Source organism: Haemaphysalis longicornis, unplaced genomic scaffold, assembly GCF_048455015.1.
Source record: "Haemaphysalis longicornis isolate Haplotype H1 unplaced genomic scaffold, Haemaphysalis longicornis Haplotype H1 scaffold_7, whole genome shotgun sequence".
In the NCBI taxonomy this organism is placed as follows: domain Eukaryota; kingdom Metazoa; phylum Arthropoda; class Arachnida; order Ixodida; family Ixodidae; genus Haemaphysalis; species Haemaphysalis longicornis.
In genome coordinates, this window is record NW_027526422.1 from 88,502,955 (window position 1) to 88,526,405 (window position 23,451).

At 47.2% G+C, this 23,451-nt stretch overlaps 1 protein-coding gene across 1 annotated transcript in view; it reads right to left on the reverse strand.

Annotated features, from left to right (window-relative positions):
• The window catches only part of LOC144146052 (uncharacterized), a 145,496-nt gene extending 145,054 nt beyond the window's left edge, over nt 1-442 (reverse strand). The window contains exon 1 of the mRNA XM_077677981.1: nt 243-442. The gene's annotated coding sequence lies outside the window, so the exon portion shown is untranslated. The remainder of the gene's footprint in view (nt 1-242) is intronic.
• Between the last annotated feature and the right edge of the window lie 23,009 nt (nt 443-23,451).

Genomic DNA, 23,451 nt, shown 5'->3' on the forward strand with positions numbered 1-23,451 from the left:
TGATTGTTTCCCTCTCAAATAGTTTGTTCTTCCACAAGTCGATACGCCGGTTCCCCCGATCGCGTGTTGCAGAATACAAACTCCGATTTCAGTCTCGTAAACGCATACCGCTCGATAATTCGTTTCCTCTAAGTGTTTTTTTTTTTGTTATGTTCGCTTAACTTCCGCTTCATTGCCACTTTCCACGGTATCGAAGAGGCCAAGGAAGCGCGACACAACGCGACAAAATGGGCAACACTCACCGAACACTGTCGTGGCAGGGGTCGCGTGTCCTGTCGGTCGTCGACAGCGCAAACAAAATCAGGCAGCGGGTGCGGTGTCTGGAGGAGGAGACGACGAGGTGCTAGTCGGCGGAGCAGAGGGGTTGGTTGTTTGACCCGCTGGTCGCGTGTCTCAAGATCCCGATTGCCTGGTGCGTCTCGACGCTGGTGTGATCAGGACCCGGGCGGACCGGCCCGGTCGCTTTTATGAGGCGCCGTTCGAACCACGTGACGGATGGCGCGCCCAGCACCCATTGGTTCGAGGAGGCGCTGCCGGCGGGCGCTTGCTCTGCCATTGGCTGCGCGGCACCTGTTGAAAGGACGGCTCTCCGGCCAAGAGCAGCGCCCGCGCTGTTCCTCCCGAACAAATTAAGAAAGCAAAAGGGGGGCAGCCGCGCGCTCCTGACGAACTCGCACGCTCGAGGAGACGGCTTCAGCTTGGGAGAGGGTGCGGGAGCAGCGAACAGAGCAGCGGTGCGAAGTTGACCACCGGCAGTCGGCTGGATGGTTCGAGGATGCTGTTAAAGGCGCGGTCGTACGCGTGGTCTTTGATCTCGCGGTCGGTTTACTCTGTTTTGAAGAATGCGCAAATCACGCCCACTGGCAACACCTAAATTTTTATCTGGCTAGAAATATTTCTGAACAGTCGTGTCCGGTATGTGTCAGCTAAAAATGTATATTCACATCAAAAAGCCCCTTCCTTCAGGCGTGCTACAGGGCTCCCTTCTTGGTCTATTCTTTTTCTTATCTGTACAAACGACCAAGTATCTGAATTTTTTTCTAATGTACCCTTGTTTACTGACGACTGCGTTCTTTTTCGTGAAATAACCCCAGATAATGAAGTAGCGTCCCTCCAAGCCGGCAGACCTTAGCGCAATTTCTGCCTGGCATGCGAATTGGTGAAGGCAACAAAACACTAACAAGCGTAAATTTGTGCACGCATTGAGAACGTGTAAAAATCTGCCTTCTTAGAGTCTTGACCACGTTGCTTTAGACGCTGTTACGGCTTTTTAATATTTAGGCGTCCGCAAAACTACGTATCTGGCCTGGTATGTTTATATTGAGTATGTAGTCAATAAATCCAACAGGTTGTTGGGTTACTCGCGCGTAATTTTGCTAAAGCCCCTTCCTCATTAAATTCGCCTTTTATACAACACTAATTTATACGAAAATAAAATATGCCGCCCCCGTTTAGCACCCAGCAATGCATAACCCAACTCATTCACTAGAAATGATTGAAAACAACTTCGCCCGTTTTATCCTTACTAACGATAATCGAACAGCAAGAATTACAGCAATAACATTTAATGTTAACCTGTCATCTTTAGCATCAAGACGCCAAATCTGTCGTCTCAGTCTGTTTTATAAAATATTCCACCACCCATTCTTGTGTGATGATCTTATTTTGCCTCCACAGTATACATCAACTCATTTAGATGATGTTCTCAAGGTAGGAATGTCATTATGCCAAACTATGAGCTCTTTTAGTCGTACGTAGACCGGGCACCCATTGAATGAAACCACCTTCCCACTGACGGCCACCATCCAAAGTCATGAATTATTCAGAACGCCTTCGGTATTATTGTATAAGCATAATTATTTTTGTGTCGTAAACATTGCACGGCTCCTGTTTTCGCTCTCTTTTGTACCCACTTCCCTGTCTAATAGGTAATGGTCCTCAGGGCAGCAATAAATAAGCAAACGAACAAACAAATAAATAAAAAGTAAGTAAATAAATAAAAAGTAAATAAATAAACGAATACCGCGATGGAATCCCGATTTCTTTTTGTGTGTGTTTGTGTGTAGTGAAAGCATTTGTGTAGTGAAAGCAAAAGAATTTACTTTTGTTCAGCTATTCGGGACGATTATGGACTGGTTGGCACTGTACGAACGCCAAATGCGAGAAACAAAAAGGAAGTTCCGTCATGCCACTCTGCGAAGGTCGATAAACACAGTCGCTTTTTAGCCCACCCGCACGGAGGGGATACAGAATTTATGCGTGAGCAGATTTCACTTGTCTTCAGCGTCTACGGCGGTAATCCGTAAGAAAGACACGTACAGACTTTTATTTTGATTCCGCTGATCCTGAAAATGGCGCCTATTGAAAACTAGTCAAGATGCATAGCCAAGGGATGATCCGTACAAGCTTGAGGTGTAAGTCAGGTTTTTAACGGCGTGCGCCCTAGATGGGGACCGCCTGCAAATAGTGCATCCACTTAGTAGTTTGTTTGCCAACGCCTCGACCTATGGTACGCATCGCACTTCAAAAGCCGGTAGAGCCTCGGGAGTTTTAAAGACGATAGTCTTTCTTGCGTTAATTAAACTAAAAGGTTTTGGTCTGTCTGTCTGTCTGTCTGTCTGTCTGTCTGTCTGTCTGTCTGTCTGTCTGACTGTCTGTCTGTCTGTCTGTCTGTCTGTCTGTCTGTCTGTCTGTCTGTCTGTCTGTCCTTCCAGCCACCCGGCCAAAAGATAACGTAATTTTGAAACGAGAAGTTTATACAGACACAACCTTTAAAAAAAATAAATCTGGTATCATGCTTCCTACATGTCAACTTTGTCGAACAAAATGAAAACGTCAATGAAATGAATGAAATGAAAACGTCTGAGGCAAAAAAAATCAATATACAAGTAGTATTAGCCAGTGTTCTTTTGATTGCAATTAAATGGAACTGATATTTGCTATATCGAGTAAAAAATCCGCATCGAAAACAATATTACAAACCAAAAACACAAAAAGAGCTCGGTAGACCTCGTGGTAGACCTCGTGGTAGACCTACGTCGAAGAGTAACGACAGGCTCCAAAAGCTCGTGTGAGCAGAGGGATAGAGCGTGAGGAGTGGGCGGGGGAGAGATGAGAGGCATTTACGTGGCCAAGGCTGCAGAAGACTAGCATCTTTGGACGACATTGGCAACGAAGGGAGCAGATTCGCGGCCAATTTTTTTTTTTTTTGTCCGCAAACATGTAAGATGTTTGGAAATTGAGATATATAAGCTGCGCTTAAAAATCAGAATTCAAATTTTGAGCTTGAACGCACCGAAGCTACATCTTTGCTGTGAGGCACGCCGTATTGAAGGGCCCCGTATTATTTAAACGTGCGGCGAAATTTGGACACAAGCGCGTGATTTTGGCCATGCCCAGGATTTAGGGACACGCGGCGCCGAAACCTGATTGCGCCCTCTCCCGGCGCTTCGCTCGTCCAGGGGGCGTAACTGAATGGCGCATGAGGCAGCAGCGGAAAAAGTTTAGACGCCCTGGGAATCTCGTACGTTAGTCATAAAAGCCTAAAATTTTGCCAGAGCCTGCCGCTGGAGCCATGGTGCGGATATCCCGGAGGCGATTCTCCTAGCGGTCTTCGTTATCAAACGGAGGCCGTGTGTTTTATGCGCCATTCAGTTACGCCCTCCGGACGAGCGAAGCGCCGGGAGAGGGCGCACTCAGGTTTCGGCGGCGCGTGTCCCTAAATCCTGGGCATGCTCCTCCTCAGAATTGGAGGATTTCGTCCCCCGAAGCTAGACGCGTACTGCGAGGCCATCCAGAGTGTACGGCTATTAGACAAACCGAAGATCTTCAATGGGGCGTCGAAATCTCCCCCATCGCAGTTTTTGTTTTTTACCTTCACCGGTAAAGGGACGCTGAAGACGCGAACCCGCATGTTTTTTTAATAATTGCTTGAGTGATTCCTTCATTCGTTTTAAATTTTTTTCCCACACCTTTCATGATAAATAAGCACGTCTCGATATGCTCTTTTTGTATTTTTCAGGCCTGTCCAAGCCTGACTGTGATCATCTCTTTTCATACACCTTGCACGCTTATTTTATAAAATCAACTGAACAGGCAATTTAAGTTTTCGTTTTAGCGTCTACTATGTGAGATTAAATGCGGGCTTCAACTTCCGGAAAGTTTCATGAACCATTTAGTTTAAACTTCCGCGAACTGAACGCCTGTTTGTACATTGCAGGCGCAGTAATTCATAAATGGTCATCGTGCCGCGCTGTTTCCATCGAACGAGTTACCCCAAGCGAAAATGAAATTGTCACAATTGAAACTCAACGGGCAGGACTGGTATCGAAGAACAAAGCCCCTGTGTTAATTCCGTGTGCAAGTAGTTGGATATCCGATACAGGCGATCTAGGAGAACACCAGTATGTACAGCCTTTGTGAAAATTTTCTAGGCCATGGGGAAAGCGCATAAGCCGCGAAAAATTAAGCTTACCTCTCGAACGGGGTTTCAAATGTGTTATACCGGAAGGGTAAAGAAAACCCCTTGCTTTCACGCTGCCATAAAATATTTTGTTCCCAGTTAAATGTTAAGCCTAATTTTTGAATTTTTTGTGGCACCAAACCTTTTGGCGTGACTTAGAAATGTTTGACAAAAATTGTACGTGATTTACGCGCATGTCTTGAAGAATTCATTGATTTGTTTAGGGAGTTTAAGGCGCTGAAGCTACACCTGCGGCTGGGCTATGGATGGCTCCAGATTAATTTTGACCGCCTGGGGAACTTTAACGTGCGCCGAAATCTCAACACACGGGCCATTTCGCTTCTCGCCTTCATCAGAAAAGGGGCCGCCAACGCCGAGATCGAACCCGCGAATGCCTTAAAAAATCAAACTGTATAAAATTACCGCTGCGTCCTTCATTGCACCACACTTAATGACCCACTTGTAGCCTAATTGCGTTAAACCTAGTAATCAACTTCTGTTTTCAAAAATATGGAGGAGAAAAAATACTTGATTTCGGTTTGCCGGTTTTTGAGAACAGTGGCTGCTTTAACATTGACGACTGTAGAACTATGGCTTCATTTATTTACAGGGTCATCATACGCAAGACACTTGTTTAGCGGAAATGACGTTGATAAAAGAGCAGCTGCCGAATACCGATGTCTCAATAAACGCCAGCTATACCGCAGTAAACAAAGCAAGGAATTAGGTGGGGCCTTTTTTGTTTTATAAAGCCCCGTAGTTTCCTGATTGAACACGTACGCCTTCAGTGCTCCATGTTTCTCATACAAGTTATCGTCACCGCAGTGGAGATCATTGTATGCTCAAGATCCAAAGAAAACAGGGCACAAGCTCCCCATGCCGCCGGTCCAACACGATGAAATGCTTGAAAACACCAAGTAAAAAGATAACCGCTGCGCACGCGTTCAAAAAAAAAAAAATTCCAGCCCTGAAAATTATTGGCCGGCGGCCCCTTGGAAGCTGAAGTTTTGTCGTCACGCGTGGCTGCCCGTGAACATTGGACTTGCAGACGCGAAAACAATCTTTCAGCAAGTCCGTCGTCCCGACGAGCTGGCTTGAGTCGCAGCGACCACACTGCTGAGAGTTGTTTTCGCAGAGATATGGCCTTTCATACGACCGACAAATGCGGGTTTTCAGCCCAACATAACCTTGTTGTTGTTGTCGTCGTCGTTGAACTGCGACGAGGGTCCCTCAGCTTCTTTTCTCGCGCTGCGCAACATCAGTGACGGTACACGAAGTATTTTGCCCAACCGATACAAAGAGTTTAGAGCGGCGCGAGAAATCTGATCTTTAACGACGGCAGTTCGTCATTGCACGAGCGACTAGCGCAATGCTTGTCGATCGTTCTCATCGTAGTCACAAAAGTGCTCTTGAATCGCAGCTGTGCAGTGTATACTACACTGCTCTTTGTGTTGCACTATATTGAGAAAGGTATTTTTATTCGGTCACTCACGCATTTTTACCAGTATCTTGACTCTATTAAAAAGAAACCTGAAGGGAAAAAAAAGATGGCTGCAAATTTGAGGGTTGTCTGCAGTAATGGTTAAAATTTCAGCGATAACTGAATTAATGATCGGTTTAAGTACTGATTGATTGGTTTATATTAATCATTTATTCATTTACATCTTCTATAAATCAAGGCGAATCTAGCCTGGAAGAGCATACGCTGTCAGTGTAGCTGGCAACGAGCGACTAGAGGCAACCAGTGCACAAAAGACATCGACACTACTGGTCCAATTGCTCTCGCAGCCTCCCCAGGCAACAAACACGTCACTGTAGTGTGAGACTTTGTGTCGAAACTTTCGAGTCAGACGCCTTTCAAGAACACCTGCGAAAATCCCCTCTTTCCAACCCCAACTTGTGGAGAGGGAACGAGGCCAGCCATACACAACCATACACACCCGAGGACACCCAACTTCTGGAGAGAGAACGAGGCCACCCGCTCATACACACCGGGCGTCCCCTACCATAACTGCAGTCGATACTTCCCTGAGCCCACCCCAAGAAATTGTCTCGACAAGGTACTCCGACATCCTAGCCCACTGCCGCTTAGAACGAAGAACCTTCCCGTCCCCGCATATCAAGGCGTCTCGCGAAGACATGGCCGCCTACCGTCAGCTCCAGACAAACACATTTCCTCATGATACCCTATACAACCAGCTCTACACGCATAAAATTGTGAATTCTGCTTAGAGCCTTGCACTCTCGAACCTATGATGTGGAAGTGCCAGCACACTCCGACGGTTTCCCAAATCCCAATCTCCCAACTGACCATATGCAGAATTGGCTGACCAGCTCAAACCAATATGACGAACATCTCATTCGCAGGGCAAGGCAGGCCGCAAAGGCAGGCCGCAAAGGCAGGCCGCAAAGGCAGGCCGCAAAGGCCCGAGGTTTCCTGGACTAAGGATGTTCTCACCTGATAGTCCGCGTAACTACTTTGGTTGCACCAATAAACGTTTTGTCATCATCATCACCATTACCACCCCCGCCACCACCGTCAGTGTAAGATGTCTGTTTAGTTATTGTGGTTAGAGTTACACTGAGGTCGGTAGTCTGTGCATGACTTGCCACAGCAAAATAATTATTGGTTGTCCTGATTTAGGGATCGCCGAAGTTAGCGGTCCCGTTCGTTCCGCTTTTCAACAAGACAAAAAATTTGGGAAGGGGCGCTATGGCGCCTAAATGCGTGCACCATCGCATTGAACTGTAACTGGCGCAAATGGCAAACGTAGCTTCATGAAGGCGTCTTAGAAAGATAACATTATTGTTTAATGCGGCGAAATTAAACTTTCAAAGAACTCCCAGCTGTCCGGCTCTAGAACAAAATATTGGAACTTTTCAGTAACATTGTTGGCTTGAAGTGAAGGGGCTAATAAAGCATTGGGCATGTGCCAACTTGGAAGCTTTTTTGAATTCTCAAGACAATATACGCCATCACGTATTCAGCCTCTAATCGTCCGTATTTCCATCTGAATTTAAAAACAAATCATCTGTAGTTGATACACGTCTCAAACTTATTGATATCCACCTGCAATCCGGTGGAAAAGACTAGTACAGCTCTTCTAAAACAAAATCTACTGAACTGGAAGTCGTATTATTAGTGCCTTTTAGGACAATCTAAGGAGTAACCACTTGAAGCAAACATATTACAGCAGTTTTGGTGATTATTACTCAAGTGTTTACAGCAAAAACGGCTTGAAACCGTATTGGTTCCCTTTTACATCTAAGTTGGCACATGGAATAGCGTATTATAGCAGTAAAGTAAAACAGCTTACTCCGTATAATCAGTCCCGCAAGAACGGGTTCTCCTTAAGATAGCGATACGGCTTTTGGGGCCATTTGATTATGTATGTTAGTATGACATCGGCCAATATTTTGACCGCACTCACCGGATAGAATAAAAGGTACAATTCTAAACGTATGTTTTTAAGTTGTATACGTGCCTAAAGTCTTGCTCAGAAAAACGCGAACGCATGCAGTAATCTAACTCATCTACTTAAACGGTAACTGGTAAGCACTCTAAGATTAAAACCAAAAGTTAACTAGGACGAAGGCTTCCCAGAATGGCCCACCAGTCTAGAAACACGGTAATATTAGCAATATTTATTAGCAACGTTTGATATTATAGGCTATATATCGATTACTCAATCTATTACATAAACTCAATCAACAGCTCAACAAATCAATCGATTGATCACTCACTCACTCACTCACTCACTCACTCACTCACTCACTCACTCACTCACTCACTCACTCACTCACTCACTCACTCACTCACTCACTCACTCACTCACTCACTCACTCACTCACTCACTCACTCACTCACTCACTCACTCACTCACTCACTCACTCACTCACTCACTCACTCACTCACAAACTAAATAACAAGTTATTAGGTGAAAATTGGCTAAATAACTGCTATGCGCAAATAGAACTACCATAACTGTTGGCACTTCTTCAAAGTACTAATACGAAAAAACTCCCACAATCCCATATCACCAATTACCGAAAATATACTTGAAGCCGGGGAAAAGCTTTAGACGCGAAAGTTTGTTTGCTCGTACCAGTTAATATTATGGGATGGGCATGCCGGCGACTACTCGGCATCCGCGACATCGGAATATTCGCATAACCAGGGCATCGTGCTGTGAGGCGCCTGCAGGGGTGATTCTAAGATACTTAGTTTAATTCCCTAGCACAGCCATAGGAAAATTTCGCATGATACCTTATTTCTCCGGCACGCTTGTCATGCATCTGCCAACGTGGCTTCCGAAAAATGCTTGGGTAGCTGCGTCACGTCGGTCAAACACAATCGTAGACATCGGGCTGGATTCTTTGATTAGTTGGTGTCCACAGTATTTTGATTCCCAGTGAAGCGTCGTTGTGTGCGTTAGCCGCCGGTTGCCCGTAATTGTTCTTGCTCCTCACAAATGCACGCGCACGTCCTGTTTGCGTTCCAATTACTGAAAGAGTCGATCAACGCTCACTCAGCCGCATTGCAATTCGTATGCTCCAAGAAGAAAGTCGTCGTGGAAACGCCGTAAGAACGCTGCCATCTGCAGGCTCCAAATGTGAGCTCATCGCCACGTCGAAGTCAATGTTGAAGTACACGAAGAAAACATTTGTGCGTGTCTAAATGCACGAGCACGCGAAGGCGTTCAGTCGGAGCGATCCACGCGCGAACCATTTTAACGCGCCGACGCGAGCCAAGCACAACCGATTTGGAGAAACCTGGATACCCAGCAATATTATTGCTGAAAAAAAAAAAACGAGGTTCAGGCGTATAGGAAGGCTCAAAATCTCTGGCTGCTAGTCGTTTGACGAAAGCTGGCATGTCCAGCCAGGCGGAAACTTCGCTTCGTTGCCTCACTTTCAGTTGCCTCATATACCAAATTCGCAAATGTCCAGGCTTGAAAGTTTCAACCAGTAGCAAAAAGAATCTCGGAAACATGACAACTTACCTTGCGTGGTTCTGGAGAAGAAGGTGTTGTGTTTTGTTTTATCTGTTCTTGCTACGAGCCTTGTGAGTGTTCGAACATTTCCACATGATTGTCCAAATGATAAGCACATGCACAAGTGAGGACTGTACACTATCATGGGCACACACATACAGGGAGATTCGGGCTGCTAATAATAAAAGGAATAATAAACTACTGTTAATAATAAAATGAATAAAGCGCCTTGTAGTAAAGGAACCACGCCATCGACCGCCGTTACTTGGATACTGTTTTTGAAGTGGCGCATGCTCTACTGACAAACAAATTTGAAGTCCCCGTTGAAAGAAAAGGACTCAGTATACGACCTTTTAGAATATACAGATATCCTGCGTTTTCGAGCTATTTTATATTACTATATTGGATGTGCGCGACCAAAAAGAGTTTTAATCTGCTATATTCTACTTGCATGAGACTGCAGAGCTGCGGTACGTCTTTGTACAGGATATCGGTGCCCGCGAAGAGCTGGTGTATGCCATTTTACACGATCTATATTATCCGCCGAAGTTATTTTACACAGCTCTACGGGGCCATTATGAACCGTGAAGTTTATTCATTGCGCTAGTAGCATTTGTATGATGCACGATAGCTTCCGCATATCTCCAAATAAGATCTGTGCGGTGTTTTCGTGGTTTGTACGCGATGTACACGTGGGACTACCAATTATTGCATATTGTCACCAAGCCAAATATGATGCAGTTGTAATGAAAAAAACAAGTTTGTTGAAGCGAACTTGTGCTCCCCTACCAACTCAAGAATACACTGTCGGCGAAGCAGCAGTCAACAAAGTGACGTGCGCAGGCGGGTGTCGGTATTCGAATTCCGTGGCACCTGTTCTGCGGGAATTCATCACTCGGCCCGAGGGTTTCTCGCATAGTCGAATTGTATCCAGAACGCTGTAGATCAACGAAGATTATTCTAGGTTGGTGACGCTAGTTCTAAGCACTCTCCCTATGAAAGGAGATAACACGTGCGGCATAAAGAATGGAACTTGCGCTTCCCTTGTACCACGGATAACATAGATAACATAGCCGGGCGCAGCCGGTCGGCAAAAACAAAACGTAAATAAACAAACCCAAAACATGGTTTGTGGCAATATGTACAAAATTTGTCTTGCCTCTTATGCCCCTTTGACTATTTCAACTGTTTCGCAATATTAAATTTTAGGAGATGCGTCACAGGTCTTCGATGACGGCTCGCTGAGGGAGTTTTTGTCTGCGGCAGTAGTTGTGAGGCCTTCGAAAGGAGTGAGTCATAAGTCACCGTTTCAGTATTATACAAGGGATGTCCTCTACCCGAACAGAACTGGTAGGCCTTTGCGAAGCCGCCTGAAATATATTTCTCACGACATGCCGCAACAGTAGACCGTCTGTTGTGTCTGTGCATCAGTGTTGCAGATACTAAGGTGTACCATGAACAGAGGCGCATATGAGCCGTTGATCGTGAATGTCGACATCCGATTCCCAGTTGTGCGAAACAGGTCACACCCAGAGATCTTAAAAGTACACCAGTTGCGAAAGTCCATTTCGGAATCCGGGAGGCACGGGCCCTCCTGCTTTTTTGAAGCTGAGGGGCAAATGTACGGGCGGGGCACCAAGGGGGCAAAAACCTGAACTTTGCCAAAAATTGACTTAACAAAAAAGCTGCATAAAATAAACTTTGTTTTCGAATTAGAAAACAAAAACTAGTTTAAATTCTTACTTGAGTTTTTACGAATTTTTTTTCTAACAGAAGCTGCTTATCAAATCGTAATTTTTGTGTCCGCAGTAAAAATACCAAGAAATTGCCGAGCGCGCGCACGTGAAAGAGAAGCCAAGCCAAGCTATGCTTGTCAAGCCAAGCATACCCACTTGGGGAGATTGGTCAAGATGGCGGCGACCGCCCAGCAGTAAAAAAAACAAAAAAAAACAAGAGAATGCTTAGTCCCTAGCGGTGCCGCCCAGCGTCCCCGGTCCACATTTGTAAAGCCAAGCATGCCCACTTAGGAAGACTGGCCAAGATTGGCAAAAAAAAAAAACAAGAGAATGCTTAGTCCCTAGCGGTGCCGCCCAGCGTCCCCGGTCCACATTTGTAAAGCCAAGCATGCCCACTTAGGAAGACTGGCCAAGATTGGCAAAAAAAAAAAAAAAAACAAGAGAATGCTTAGTCCCTAGCGGTGCCGCCCAGCGTCCCCGGTCCACATTTGTAAAGCCAAGCATGCCCACTTAGGAAGACTGGCCAAGATTGGCAAAAAAAAAAAACAAGAGAATTCTTAGTCCCTAGCGGTGCCGCCCAGCGTCCCCGGTCCACATTTGTAAAGCCAAGCATGCCCACTTAGGAAGACTGGCCAAGATTGGCAAAAAAAAAAAAACAAGAGAATGCTTAGTCCCTAGCGGTGCCGCCCAGCGTCCCCGGTCCACATTTGTAAAGCCAAGCATGCCCACTTAGGAAGACTGGCCAAGATTGGCAAAAAAAAAAACAAAAAACAAGAGAATGCTTAGTCCCTAGCGGTGCCGCCCAGCGTCCCCGGTCCACATTTGTAAAGCCAAGCGTGCCCACTTAGGAAGACTGGCCAAGATTGGCAAAAAAAAAAAACAAGAGAATGCTTAGTCCCTAGCGGTGCCGCCCAGCGTCCCCGGTCCACATTTGTAAAGCCAAGCATGCCCACTTAGGAAGACTGGCCAAGATTGGCAAAAAAAAAACAAGAGAATGCTTAGTCCCTAGCGGTGCCGCCCAGCGTCCCCGGTCCACATTTGTAAAGCCAAGCATGCCCACTTAGGAAGACTGGCCAAGATTGGCCAAAAAAAAAGAAAACAAGAGAATGCTTAGTCCGTAGCGGTGCCGCCCAGCGTCCCCGGTCCACATTTGTAAAGCCAAGCATGCCCACTTAGGAAGACTGACCAAGATTGGCAAAAAAAAAAAACAAGAGAATGCTTAGTCCCTAGCGGTGCCGCCCAGCGTCCCCGGTCCACATTTGTAAAGCCAAGCATGCCCACTTAGGAAGACTGGCCAAGATTGGCAAAAAAAAAAAAAACAAGAGAATGCTTAGTCCCTAGCGGTGCCGCCCAGCGTCCCCGGTCCACATTTGTAAAGCCAAGCATGCCCACTTAGGAAGACTGGCCAAGATTGGCAAAAAAAAAACAAGAGAATGCTTAGTCCCTAGCGGTGCCGCCCAGCGTCCCCGGTCCACATTTGTAAAGCCAAGCATGCCCACTTAGGAAGACTGGCCAAGATTGGCCAAAAAAAAAAGAAAACAAGAGAATGCTTAGTCCCTAGCGGTGCCGCCCAGCGTCCCCGGTCCACATTTGTAATGCCAAGCGTGCCCACTTAGGAAGACTGGCCAAGATTGGCAAAAAAAAAACAACAAGAGAATGCTTAGTCCCTAGCGGTGCCGCCCAGCGTCCCCGGTCCACATTTGTAAAGCCAAGCGTGCCCACTTAGGAAGACTGGCCAAGATTGGCAAAAAAAAAAAACAAGAGAATGCTTAGTCCCTAGCGGTGCCGCCCAGCGTCCCCGGTCCACATTTGTAAAGCCAAGCATGCCCACTTAGGAAGACTGGCCAAGATTGGCAAAAAAAAAAAACAAGAGAATGCTTAGTCCCTAGCGGTGCCGCCCAGCGTCCCCGGTCCACATTTGTAAAGCCAAGCATGCCCACTTAGGAAGACTGGCCAAGATTGGCAAAAAAAAAATAAAAAACAAGAGAATGCTTAGTCCCTAGCGGTGCCGCCCAGCGTCCCCGGTCCACATTTGTAAAGCCAAGCATGCCCACTTAGGAAGACTGGCCAAGATTGGCAAAAAAAAAAAACAAGAGAATGCTTAGTCCCTAGCGGTGCCGCCCAGCGTCCCCGGTCCACATTTGTAAAGCCAAGCGTGCCCACTTAGGAAGACTGGCCAAGATTGGCAAAAAAAAAAAACAAGAGAATGCTTAGTCCCTAGCGGTGCCGCCCAGCGTCCCCGGTCCACATTTGTAAAGCCAAGCATGCCCACTTAGGAAGACTGGCCAAGATTGGCAAAAAAAAAAACAAGAGAATGCTTAGTCCCTAGCGGTGCCGCCCAGCGTCCCCGGTCCACATTTGTAAAGCCAAGCATGCCCACTTAGGAAGACTGGCCAAGATTGGCAAAAAAAAAACAACAAGAGAATGCTTAGTCCGTAGCGGTGCCGCCCAGCGTCCCCGGTCCACATTTGTAAAGCCAAGCGTGCCCACTTAGGAAGACTGGCCAAGATTGGCAAAAAAAAAACAACAAGAGAATGCTTAGTCCCTAGCGGTGCCGCCCAGCGTCCCCGGTCCACATTTGTAAAGCCAAGCGTGCCCACTTAGGAAGACTGGCCAAGATTGGCAAAAAAAAAAAACAAGAGAATGCTTAGTCCCTAGCGGTGCCGCCCAGCGTCCCCGGTCCACATTTGTAAAGCCAAGCATGCCCACTTAGGAAGACTGGCCAAGATTGGCAAAAAAAAAATAAAAAACAAGAGAATGCTTAGTCCCTAGCGGTGCCGCCCAGCGTCCCCGGTCCACATTTGTAAAGCCAAGCATGCCCACTTAGGAAGACTGGCCAAGATTGGCAAAAAAAAAAAACAAGAGAATGCTTAGTCCCTAGCGGTGCCGCCCAGCGTCCCCGGTCCACATTTGTAAAGCCAAGCGTGCCCACTTAGGAAGACTGGCCAAGATTGGCAAAAAAAAAACAACAAGAGAATGCTTAGTCCCTAGCGGTGCCGCCCAGCGTCCCCGGTCCACATTTGTAAAGCCAAGCATGCCCACTTAGGAAGACTGGCCAAGATTGGCAAAAAAAAAAACAAGAGAATGCTTAGTCCCTAGCGGTGCCGCCCAGCGTCCCCGGTCCACATTTGTAAAGCCAAGCATGCCCACTTAGGAAGACTGGCCAAGATTGGCAAATAAAAATAAAAAACAAGAGAATGCTTAGTCCCTAGCGGTGCCGCCCAGCGTCCCCGGTCCACATTTGTAAAGCCAAGCATGCCCACTTAGGAAGTCTGGCCAAGATTGGCAAAAAAAAAAACAAGAGAATGCTTAGTCCCTAGCGGTGCCGCCCAGCGTCCCCGGTCCACATTTGTAAAGCCAAGCATGCCCACTTAGGAAGACTGGCCAAGATTGGCAAAAAAAAAAAAAAAAAACCAACGTTCGCCGTAATCCTGGCAACACCTGTAGTGAACGAGAAAGACACGTTATAGCGAACGCCCTCCAAGGTGATGTCCAATGATTATAACTTGCAAAAAAGAGGAAAGAATCTCACCCTTAAAGCAACAATGATGGAGTAAATGTCGCTGCGGCAACGAAGAAAAAAGCAAATCGGCTGCAATCGTGGACCGTTGTGATGGATGCGCACAGTTTCGCTACCCCCAAGCATTGCGTGTTGGTGTGAGCTTCCTTTATTATTTTATGACTCTCAGCAGCGGCTGCAAGCACTTGAGTACTAGGGTTATTCAACGCAAAAAAGTTGCGAAACTCTTCATAGGCTCCGTGCATCAAAAGCCGGTCCGCGGTTGGCCCCTCTGCGCTGGGGCAAACAGGGGTGCGCACGGGGCAAGCTGAGTTCCTGTATATCCTTCGCCAGAGTTACGCGTCGGTTTTCCACGAACCACCTCGCCGCCGGTGCCACTATGACAGGAAAACCCGCTTTCAAAGACGATAGTCTTTCTTGGCCCTCTTAAACCCAGGAATTTTGATCTGTCGGTATGTCTGTCTGTCTGTCTGTCTGTCTGTCTGTCTGTAACTCGATTCAGCCACCCGGCCAAAGTAAAATGCTTACTGCGCAATAGTCTTATATACTCACAGCCAAATCTAAACGTCTAAGCCCGGTTTATTTGTTCATACTTGTCAACGTTGTTGAACAAGAACAAGACATTAGGCAAATATAAGTCAGGAAATTAGTACACAAGGGATATTTACAGTGTTTCTTTATTAAAAAATTCCTGGATGCTTGGTTTTTTGATAGCAAATGATATTCTACACCAAATTAAGAAAACCACCGCCTGCTGTTGCCCGCGCCACCTCATGGCGTCATATGAGAAATCACGCTGCAACAGCAACGAAAAGTTCCACTAGCTAGGTTCCACGTTCTGCGTAGAACGCACGGGGAGCACGGCAACGCGGTTCTATAAATATTGAAGTAGGCCGCCTTGATTCAGGCGTGTCTCCGCCGTACTGCAGCGCTGTCATCGAGGAACCCGGCCTGTAGCAGTGGAACGCGGTAAATTCAAATCGCTTTGAGCAAACCTTTAGTGTGTTTACCTTTGGATGAGCGCGACGGAACAGGAACAGCATGAGAGGTGAGCGGGAAAGCAAAGGAGGGCATTTCCTTGGCAAATGTCTACAAAGACTATCGTCTTTTGACGACATTTGCAACACGAAAGGAGCAGATACGCAGCCAATTTTTAGTTCTGCGCACCGAACGTCTATTCCAGTTGTGCGCAGGTCAGCGGCCGGCCCATCCAGCAATGCATGCACGCGCCGACCTCTCTCCGGCGGTGCAATTGGCGCGGAGGCTCCACCACGCGCGGCAAGTGGCTTTCCCGCACGACGAGGGAACTCAATATGGAGGATGTACGCGCAACTGTGCTTCCCTAGGGGTGCAGAGTTGCGAATGTGCAGAGGCGGAAGCACAACGGGCACATATTAAGAGACATATCTATGATATTCTATTACAAGCGACGACACCAAAAGTTGCAATTCGCACTTTCCATAAACAACCCGGCACTTTTCATTGGCCCTACCCACAAAATCGCCAAAAACGGTTCTACAGGCTAGATCTTCGCCAAAAGTTCTGCACTGCTACTTGACTTCGCATAAGCCAGGAGATCTTGCTGCGCAGGCTTCGCTTTGGTGTATCAGTTACGCAAATGTATTTGTGTACAACAGCGGACGCGAAAATGCTTGGACTGAGTTTTAGGTAACAGCTCATAAAAAGTAAACAGTTTGCTCAGTGTTTTTCTAAAGTTGATGAGCGAAAGAACCTTGACGCAGCATTGTGCGCTTGCCCATTTCCTCTCTGCCTGTACAAAATATTTTGGGAACGTGCTGCTGACGCTGGGAAGCGAAAGAAGGCCGCGAAAACTCTGCTGGTGTATCTTAGCGAAATATACCTGGAAACTCTGCACATATAATGCAGGGTTTTTCTCCTTATTTTATTTCTTAGATTTGGAAACAGTGGCCGACTGCGTTTGGGCTGTGAAGCACGCGAGACGTGCCCCGTGAGTATATTATTCATCGTCTGCGTTAACCTTCACCTCGCGGTGTTCATGATTTTATTATTCATCCTCACTCCTAGTCCTGTCCCAGTAGAAAGTAGCAAGCAAAAAATTAGTGTCTCAGGCCCAGCTCCTCTCCTTTCAATTAATACTTCTCCCTTATAATAGCGAAGCTGTTTAAGCTTTCCGCTGTCTATAACAGGAAATTTCGCTTGGCGAAGTGGAGAGAGAAAAAGTGTAGGCCAATAAGTATGAGGAAAAGGGGCGAGGTGGCAAGAAGCCCCAGAGCAGGCGTGGGGAGTGCGGCCTCATGAAAAAATTAGCAGTGGCTTAGCTCGGCTATGCCTGGATGGACGTAGCGTGAGCTAAAGTACAGCAATCTAATCCAATCCAATCCAGTCCAGTCCAGTCCAGTCCAGTCCAGTCCAGTCCAGTTCAGCTATGTCCAGTCCAGTCCAGTCCAGTCCAGTCCAGTCCAGTCCAGTCCAGTCCAGTCCAGTCCAGTCACTGCTCCACCCGCATGCGCAGCCCGGCTCTCCAGGAGCCACGAAAAAGGCTATTAAGCGGCTCCGGCGCAGCGTCAGACTTTGGAGGCGCATAGCTGGGCACGCGCCGGCGCCAGTGCGTCTGCCGCGGCTATGACGTCACTCCTTTGGAATGCGCAGACCGCGAATGTGCAGGGCCAATTCTTTACACACCCGTACTCCAATTGGATTGGATTTCCAATCCAACCCAATCCAGTCCAGTCCAGTCCAGTCCAGTCCAGTCCAGTCCAGTCCAATCCAACCCAATCCAATCCAATCCAATCCAATCCAATCCACTTTAATCAGCACGGCCCTTCAAGGTCCACGCGAAACTGCTCAACCTCGGCCAGTGTGGCTTACGCTACAAAAAGAAAAAAAAAACACTTTTCGTTGTCTGAATCTAACGTGGGTCCGTTGCACTATGAAACGGGGCGTCTACCTGATTGCGCTGTCATCGCTTTCGGGACGCACAACATTTTCTTTTGGTTCGTAACGCGGGCGTTGGCTTTGGACATTGGCTAAGTTGAACTTTGTCTTGAAACTTTGGCATTTTGGATTTTGGACTTTGAGAGTAGAGATTGGGGACTTGACCTTGTTTCTCTTAAGTGAGGGGCAGGCCTCAGAAAAGCAAAGTTCTATCTGGTGAAGACCACTACCTCCGCGCTTTATTCAGTATTCGTATTTCAGCTGCGAAGGTGGCCGAATTTGTCCTAATTCTCTCGATCTGCAGGTGTGCGATGGGCTACTGTATATCCCCACTTAAGACCTGCATCAAAATAAAGAAATAGATTATCGATTGTGCAGGAGTCGGCGTGGTGCGGTATAAATGTCATAAGGTATCAACACATGCGATAACGCACGAATGTCGGAAAAATCGCCACACGACGTGCAGGCTGGGTAAGCTCGTTCAAGTTTATACAGGTCTTGCGGAAAACACAGTGGAATCTTTTTTGTGCTAGCACAACTTCATACAGGAGTCTTACAATTTTTTAGCAGTGATCCATAAGCATGAAGGAATAGTGCTCCATACCGAACACGATAATGTTTCAGGAACGCACCATCTTTGAAAGAGACGCCTCACTGAAAACAGTTACCACTTCGTGAGCCCCGATAGAACAGCACTGAGGTCAATGCTTCCCAGCAGTCGTTGCCCGCAATTCCGTGCATAAACTTCGAAAGAGAGCACTTGGGTGGCGCTGAACCCTAGCTGCATGCAGGGGAGGTGGCAGAAATAAGTAGTAATGATTAAGCCACAGTGATGCTCGCTTTTGCGCGCCTCTTTATCTAGTGCGTCCAAAACTGTCATGGACGTAGTGGGCGACTGCGTCTTCACGCAACGAGCTCTAGACAAAGTAAAGATAAATTCTAAAACATGCCCCAAAGGCTGATCTTGACTGAATGGTTGCGGGGGAGGTTGTGATACTGTTGAGGCCGATATCTTGAAGCATGGTGACGAGACGAGGGTCCAATGTCGAACAGGCTTTTGAAGGTGTTACTGGGCGTTTGATGTCGTGGGTCCACTTGCGAGTGTGCACGGTTTGCAGCTATAGATAGTATTGACTAAGAAGTTTAGCTGTCTGTCAATTTCTTCTTTTGGCAACACTGGAAACGGCCACCGACATGGCCGAAGAACCACGGACATGGCGCGGAATGTACCACTGCGCCGGCACGCCGCAGAAAAAAAAAATCACCGGCGTGCGTTGTCTGCTTCGTTTCAACCCGATTCTCACCGGTATTGTCAAGAGAGACGTTATTAATCGCACTTACATTGGAGTCGAGGCCTTACTGTGTGTTCGGGGTTGAGTTTGGAACGCCCAACACGCATCATGTGTTGGATGTGTTGGACAGTATACACAGCACGGACAAGTACCACCACCCCACGGAGCCCTACGTAACCAGTGACGGCGCACTCACTTGGTTGCCTGCATGCGTGCCTCGCCAGTGAATGCAACCTATACGTATTGAAGTCTATAATAAAAAAAGTAGCTTGAAATTACGAAACACTGGTGACCCAAGCGGTGACGAGGAAAGAGTGAAGGAGTGAGTGAGGCCGGAAGGGATTGGATAAGGATAAGGGATTGGAGATGCACATGAGGCGAGGTGTTTACAGATCCTGGTGAGAAACAATCAGTTCCTGGGTTTACCGATACGGGTGGTAGAACCCGGCTAGAGTGTACCTTTGTGAGGCCTCTCTTGAGAGCACAGCTCCTAAAAGCGGCAAGAAAATCGCTGTAGAGGACGACCGGTTACTGCAGCTCGAAATTAAACCAGCGGGGCGCGTTTTTTCCCAGGCGCTCATATAACAAACCGTGAGAAACGGCGTAAGTGTAACAAATTCGCCAGCTTGTGGGCAACGCATACAGGCAAGCACATCACAGTGACAGAGAGATGCAGTGACTTGGACTACTCTCACAATGCTTAATATGTTGTAACCACTTCACAAGCCACGAAGCCTGTCATGCAAAAAATGTGGACCTCCCCTGGGAACAAAAAAATGAAGGCGTTTCCGAACCAAATAGAAGCCGCACTGGCGTCAGTCGTCAGTTCAAAGTGCACTGTTTTGTAACGATATGGTCTAGAACACCGTTGAAGCCAAGCGATTTTTCTTATTACAAGGCGCTTCTGTTTTTATCCCAAAACGTTTTGCACATATGGGGAACTTTATGTCGTCGACATGCAGGCCGTTAACCTTTATAGGCGCTTCCATCTTCCAGATTAACAGACTCTTTAGAAACTATTCCGACTGTTCGCGTATGTCAAATATAAAAAGAAAAAATGAACTACATGCACGACCCTACCAATTAACACAATCTTGCAGTGTACATACATAGGCAAAAGTGAAAAATAAAAAAAACAAGGAGTGCGTAGGGTCCATACTTCGCTCAAGGACGCAGGGGCACTCACGCTCGTTCTTGCTAGACGTCGTCGCTCTTCTCACAGCTTCGTGAAAAAACAGCCAAAGCCTACGATTCCTCAACAGATGAAGGGAGTTACTTGTCGCCTCCAAGAGCAGTGAGGTCCCAGTGCCGTTGCTTACATTTCGAGACTCCAGCGTTGAGCTCAATACACCCGCGGGATTGCCATGCTACCAGGCGATCAAATCAAAAGATTCGGTCTTCGAAAACCAGTCTTAAGAAGTTTTTACTAAACTTAGAGACAACCGGTAAGTAAGGAAACAGTTTAAGTTGATCACTCACGAGCAAGACTTCGAAGAGCAAGACCGCGGTATTACGAGGTCGTCACCTAAAATGCGGTGACGGCACCCAAAATGCACACAGAATGCACCACAAATTCAGTCGAGGGGAAATTCAGTGACCTAGGGAGACAGACAATTAGTGCTCGATACAGCGGTGGAAAAAAATATAAGAGGGTACTAGTTCTTTTGCCCGTAAAACAACATGCCTACGCACATATCTTACTGTTTCAGGTGCGTGGGGAACAGGATACCGGCAGATAGGTAGATGACAAGGTCATCTGAAGCCCACTCCACAATAAATCGGCCTTTCGACATGACACATATTGACTACATGGAACCATTCGGGACAAGGAAGCGGCCCAAACAGTACCTTCTCGCAATTGTGGGCACCCACCTGCCATGAGGAACTAACTCAAAGAAATGGGCATGGGCTGGCCATGTAATGAGAAGAACTGTCAACCGGCAGACAATTAGGGTGACAGAGTGGATACCGAGAGATTGGTTTAGACGAAGGGGAAGGCCATTAATCCGATGCAGGGATGAAATAGAGAAATTCTGGGGTAAACTGCCGACTCGAGAAGCGCAGGTCCTGGGAGAGGCGATCGTCCTGCAGTGGACCTGAGTAGGCTGCTGCTGCGGCTGCTGATGATGATGATACAAGATTTGTGATACCCTTCGCAACTCGGGATACTTCGACGAAGTTAGTGCTACAAGTAAACTAGAAGTTTACACTGCTGTAGAGCATATTTCTTCAAATTAAGCGAACATAATAAGCGAACATAATATAGTTCGCCGGCAGCGCTGGGAGTGGCCGATCTCGCGCACTCGTCCGAAACACGTTACAGCCAGGCGTATACAGTTTCACTTCATGAAAGATCCGAGTATACTAGGGCAGCAATGCCGGTGATGAGAAACGTACGGCGTACGTCTTGCACCACTATCCGGTAGGAGTACGCAGTACAGTGTAGTGAAAAAGCGGGGTGACGTATACAGTATGCCATGAAGCTTCGATCTATTTACTGTGAATGTTGTCTAGCACCATCACTGCAGGCGTTGTCACTCGGCCATTCGCACTTTGTGGCTGCGTGACGTGGGTATCGAGGTTGAGTATAAAAAACAGGCAAAGTGACGTCAACGGGCTGGGTTCTGTAAGTCCTAACTCTGTTTCCTGTGCGAATTGGGCTCTGATGGTGACATCGAGATCGACGCGATTTTGGCAGATGAGATGTCGATGTGGAAGGAGAGTTGACGTCCTCGAGCCCATTTTCGCCCCTTTAAGTAGTCGCCCACGACTCTGTTTTCGCAAGCATAACAATGTCAAGCTTGTGCAGTAGAGCAGCATGGAGCAACTAGCCAGCCAACATCGCTCACCGACCTCGGTTATGACGCGCTTTCCACTACTAATTATGTTCTTCTCTAGGCCTAGAAAGGGGATAGATTGTTAATTAGGGATTAATTCAGACCATGCAAAACAAAACAACTAATCAAAACCTGCATGGTTTTATGACAAAATGTGCTGCTTTATTTCTTCACATTATTTCCTCTGCGGACGCGGTGGCTGCGTTTCTCATGAAGGTGAAAAGCAAAAACTAGAGATTTTCGCTCACATTTAATATCCAAATGGGTTCAAAATTAATCCGGAGCCCTCAACTACGGCGCCCCTCATCGCCTGAGTAGCGTCGGCACGTTAAGCCGCATAATCCCAATCAGGTCCTTCCTCTGCTTTCCATGGCGGTTTTGTTTTGGTCCCCCTTTTTTCATTTTGTTCTAGGGTTCAGGGGCGGGCTCTTGTTTGGCCCTTTGGGCCTTGCTTTTGTTTTTCTATGCGAAAGCAGCAATAGAACTATTGCTCGTCAAAACAACTTCTGTCTGAGCGGGCTATCGTTCTGAATATGTCCGACGGCGCGAAGGTAATCAAGGAAGGAAAGTAATTTGGACGAATTTGGGCCTGGAACTCTAACCGAGGAACTTTGCAGTGCGAGTACAGCACGCAACGTTTGCGCCGGGGTCGATCCTTGGTTCTAGCAAAACTAAAGGTGGACGGACCTACTAGAAGTTGTGGCCTTTTACTCAAAGCGTGCTTTGTACTGAGGCCACCAGGACTGAGGCGTGCGGGATTATTAATCTAAGTCACCTCGGCACCATTAACATGCGCCGAAATCTGGTACGAAGGTTTTTTTGTGTGTGTTTTTCGCATCCATCAGCTAAACAGGCTCATTCTTCTTTCCGTAGTCCGCTGTGCGTGCTTCCTTCGCCGATGACATCAAGCAGCGCCGACGTGCTTCCTGTTGCGGCGAGCGAGGATCACAGGGCACGCACCAACTTCGGCCTTTTTGTCATGATTAATTAAAAAAGTTTCGTCGCTTTGCCGTAAGGGAATTGTTAATCTTCCGTGTCGGTTTTTCCAGTCGTTGACTGCGTATTTATTAAGTCGTTTCTGTTTTTAATAATTTAAATGTTTCGTGGCGAGCCCTGCCGTGGGTTTAATAATCTTTCTTAGCCTGTTCGTCGTCTGTGCTGATGCGTATTTACCCAACAGCCTTCTGTTGGTCTAGCACATGTGTTAGCGGTCTTTGCAGGTGACTTCACAGTTGCTGACATGCGCAGAAAATTTGGTAAACAGAAGTTATCAGCTGTAATAACAAAATTAACGAATGAAATCGCTGTAAAATAACTTTTAAGGCCGGGAATGTAATTCAATGCTCCGCAAATGTATCGTTCAGTTCAACTTTACAGTTGATTTTTTTATTGCTATAGTATGCCCGATGGCATATATAGTATGTCACAAGTATAGGTTAACTCCAGTTTCGCGAAGGAACGCAAGCAGGGAGCGATGGTGGGTTCCCCATATCCACCGATGAAGGTCAGGTGGTGTGCCGGGATGCAGGCTTGTGCCTGGAAGGTGTCGTGTTCTGGCCGCTTCCACTGAATGGTACGTCCACAGCAAATGTTCTGTGTCCGCATATTCGGCAGGAGCCATGCAGAAGGCGCAGTTCTGTGCGATACTGGCATGGTAGCGTGGTGGCCACTCCCGGGAAACAGCGGGAGAGAGG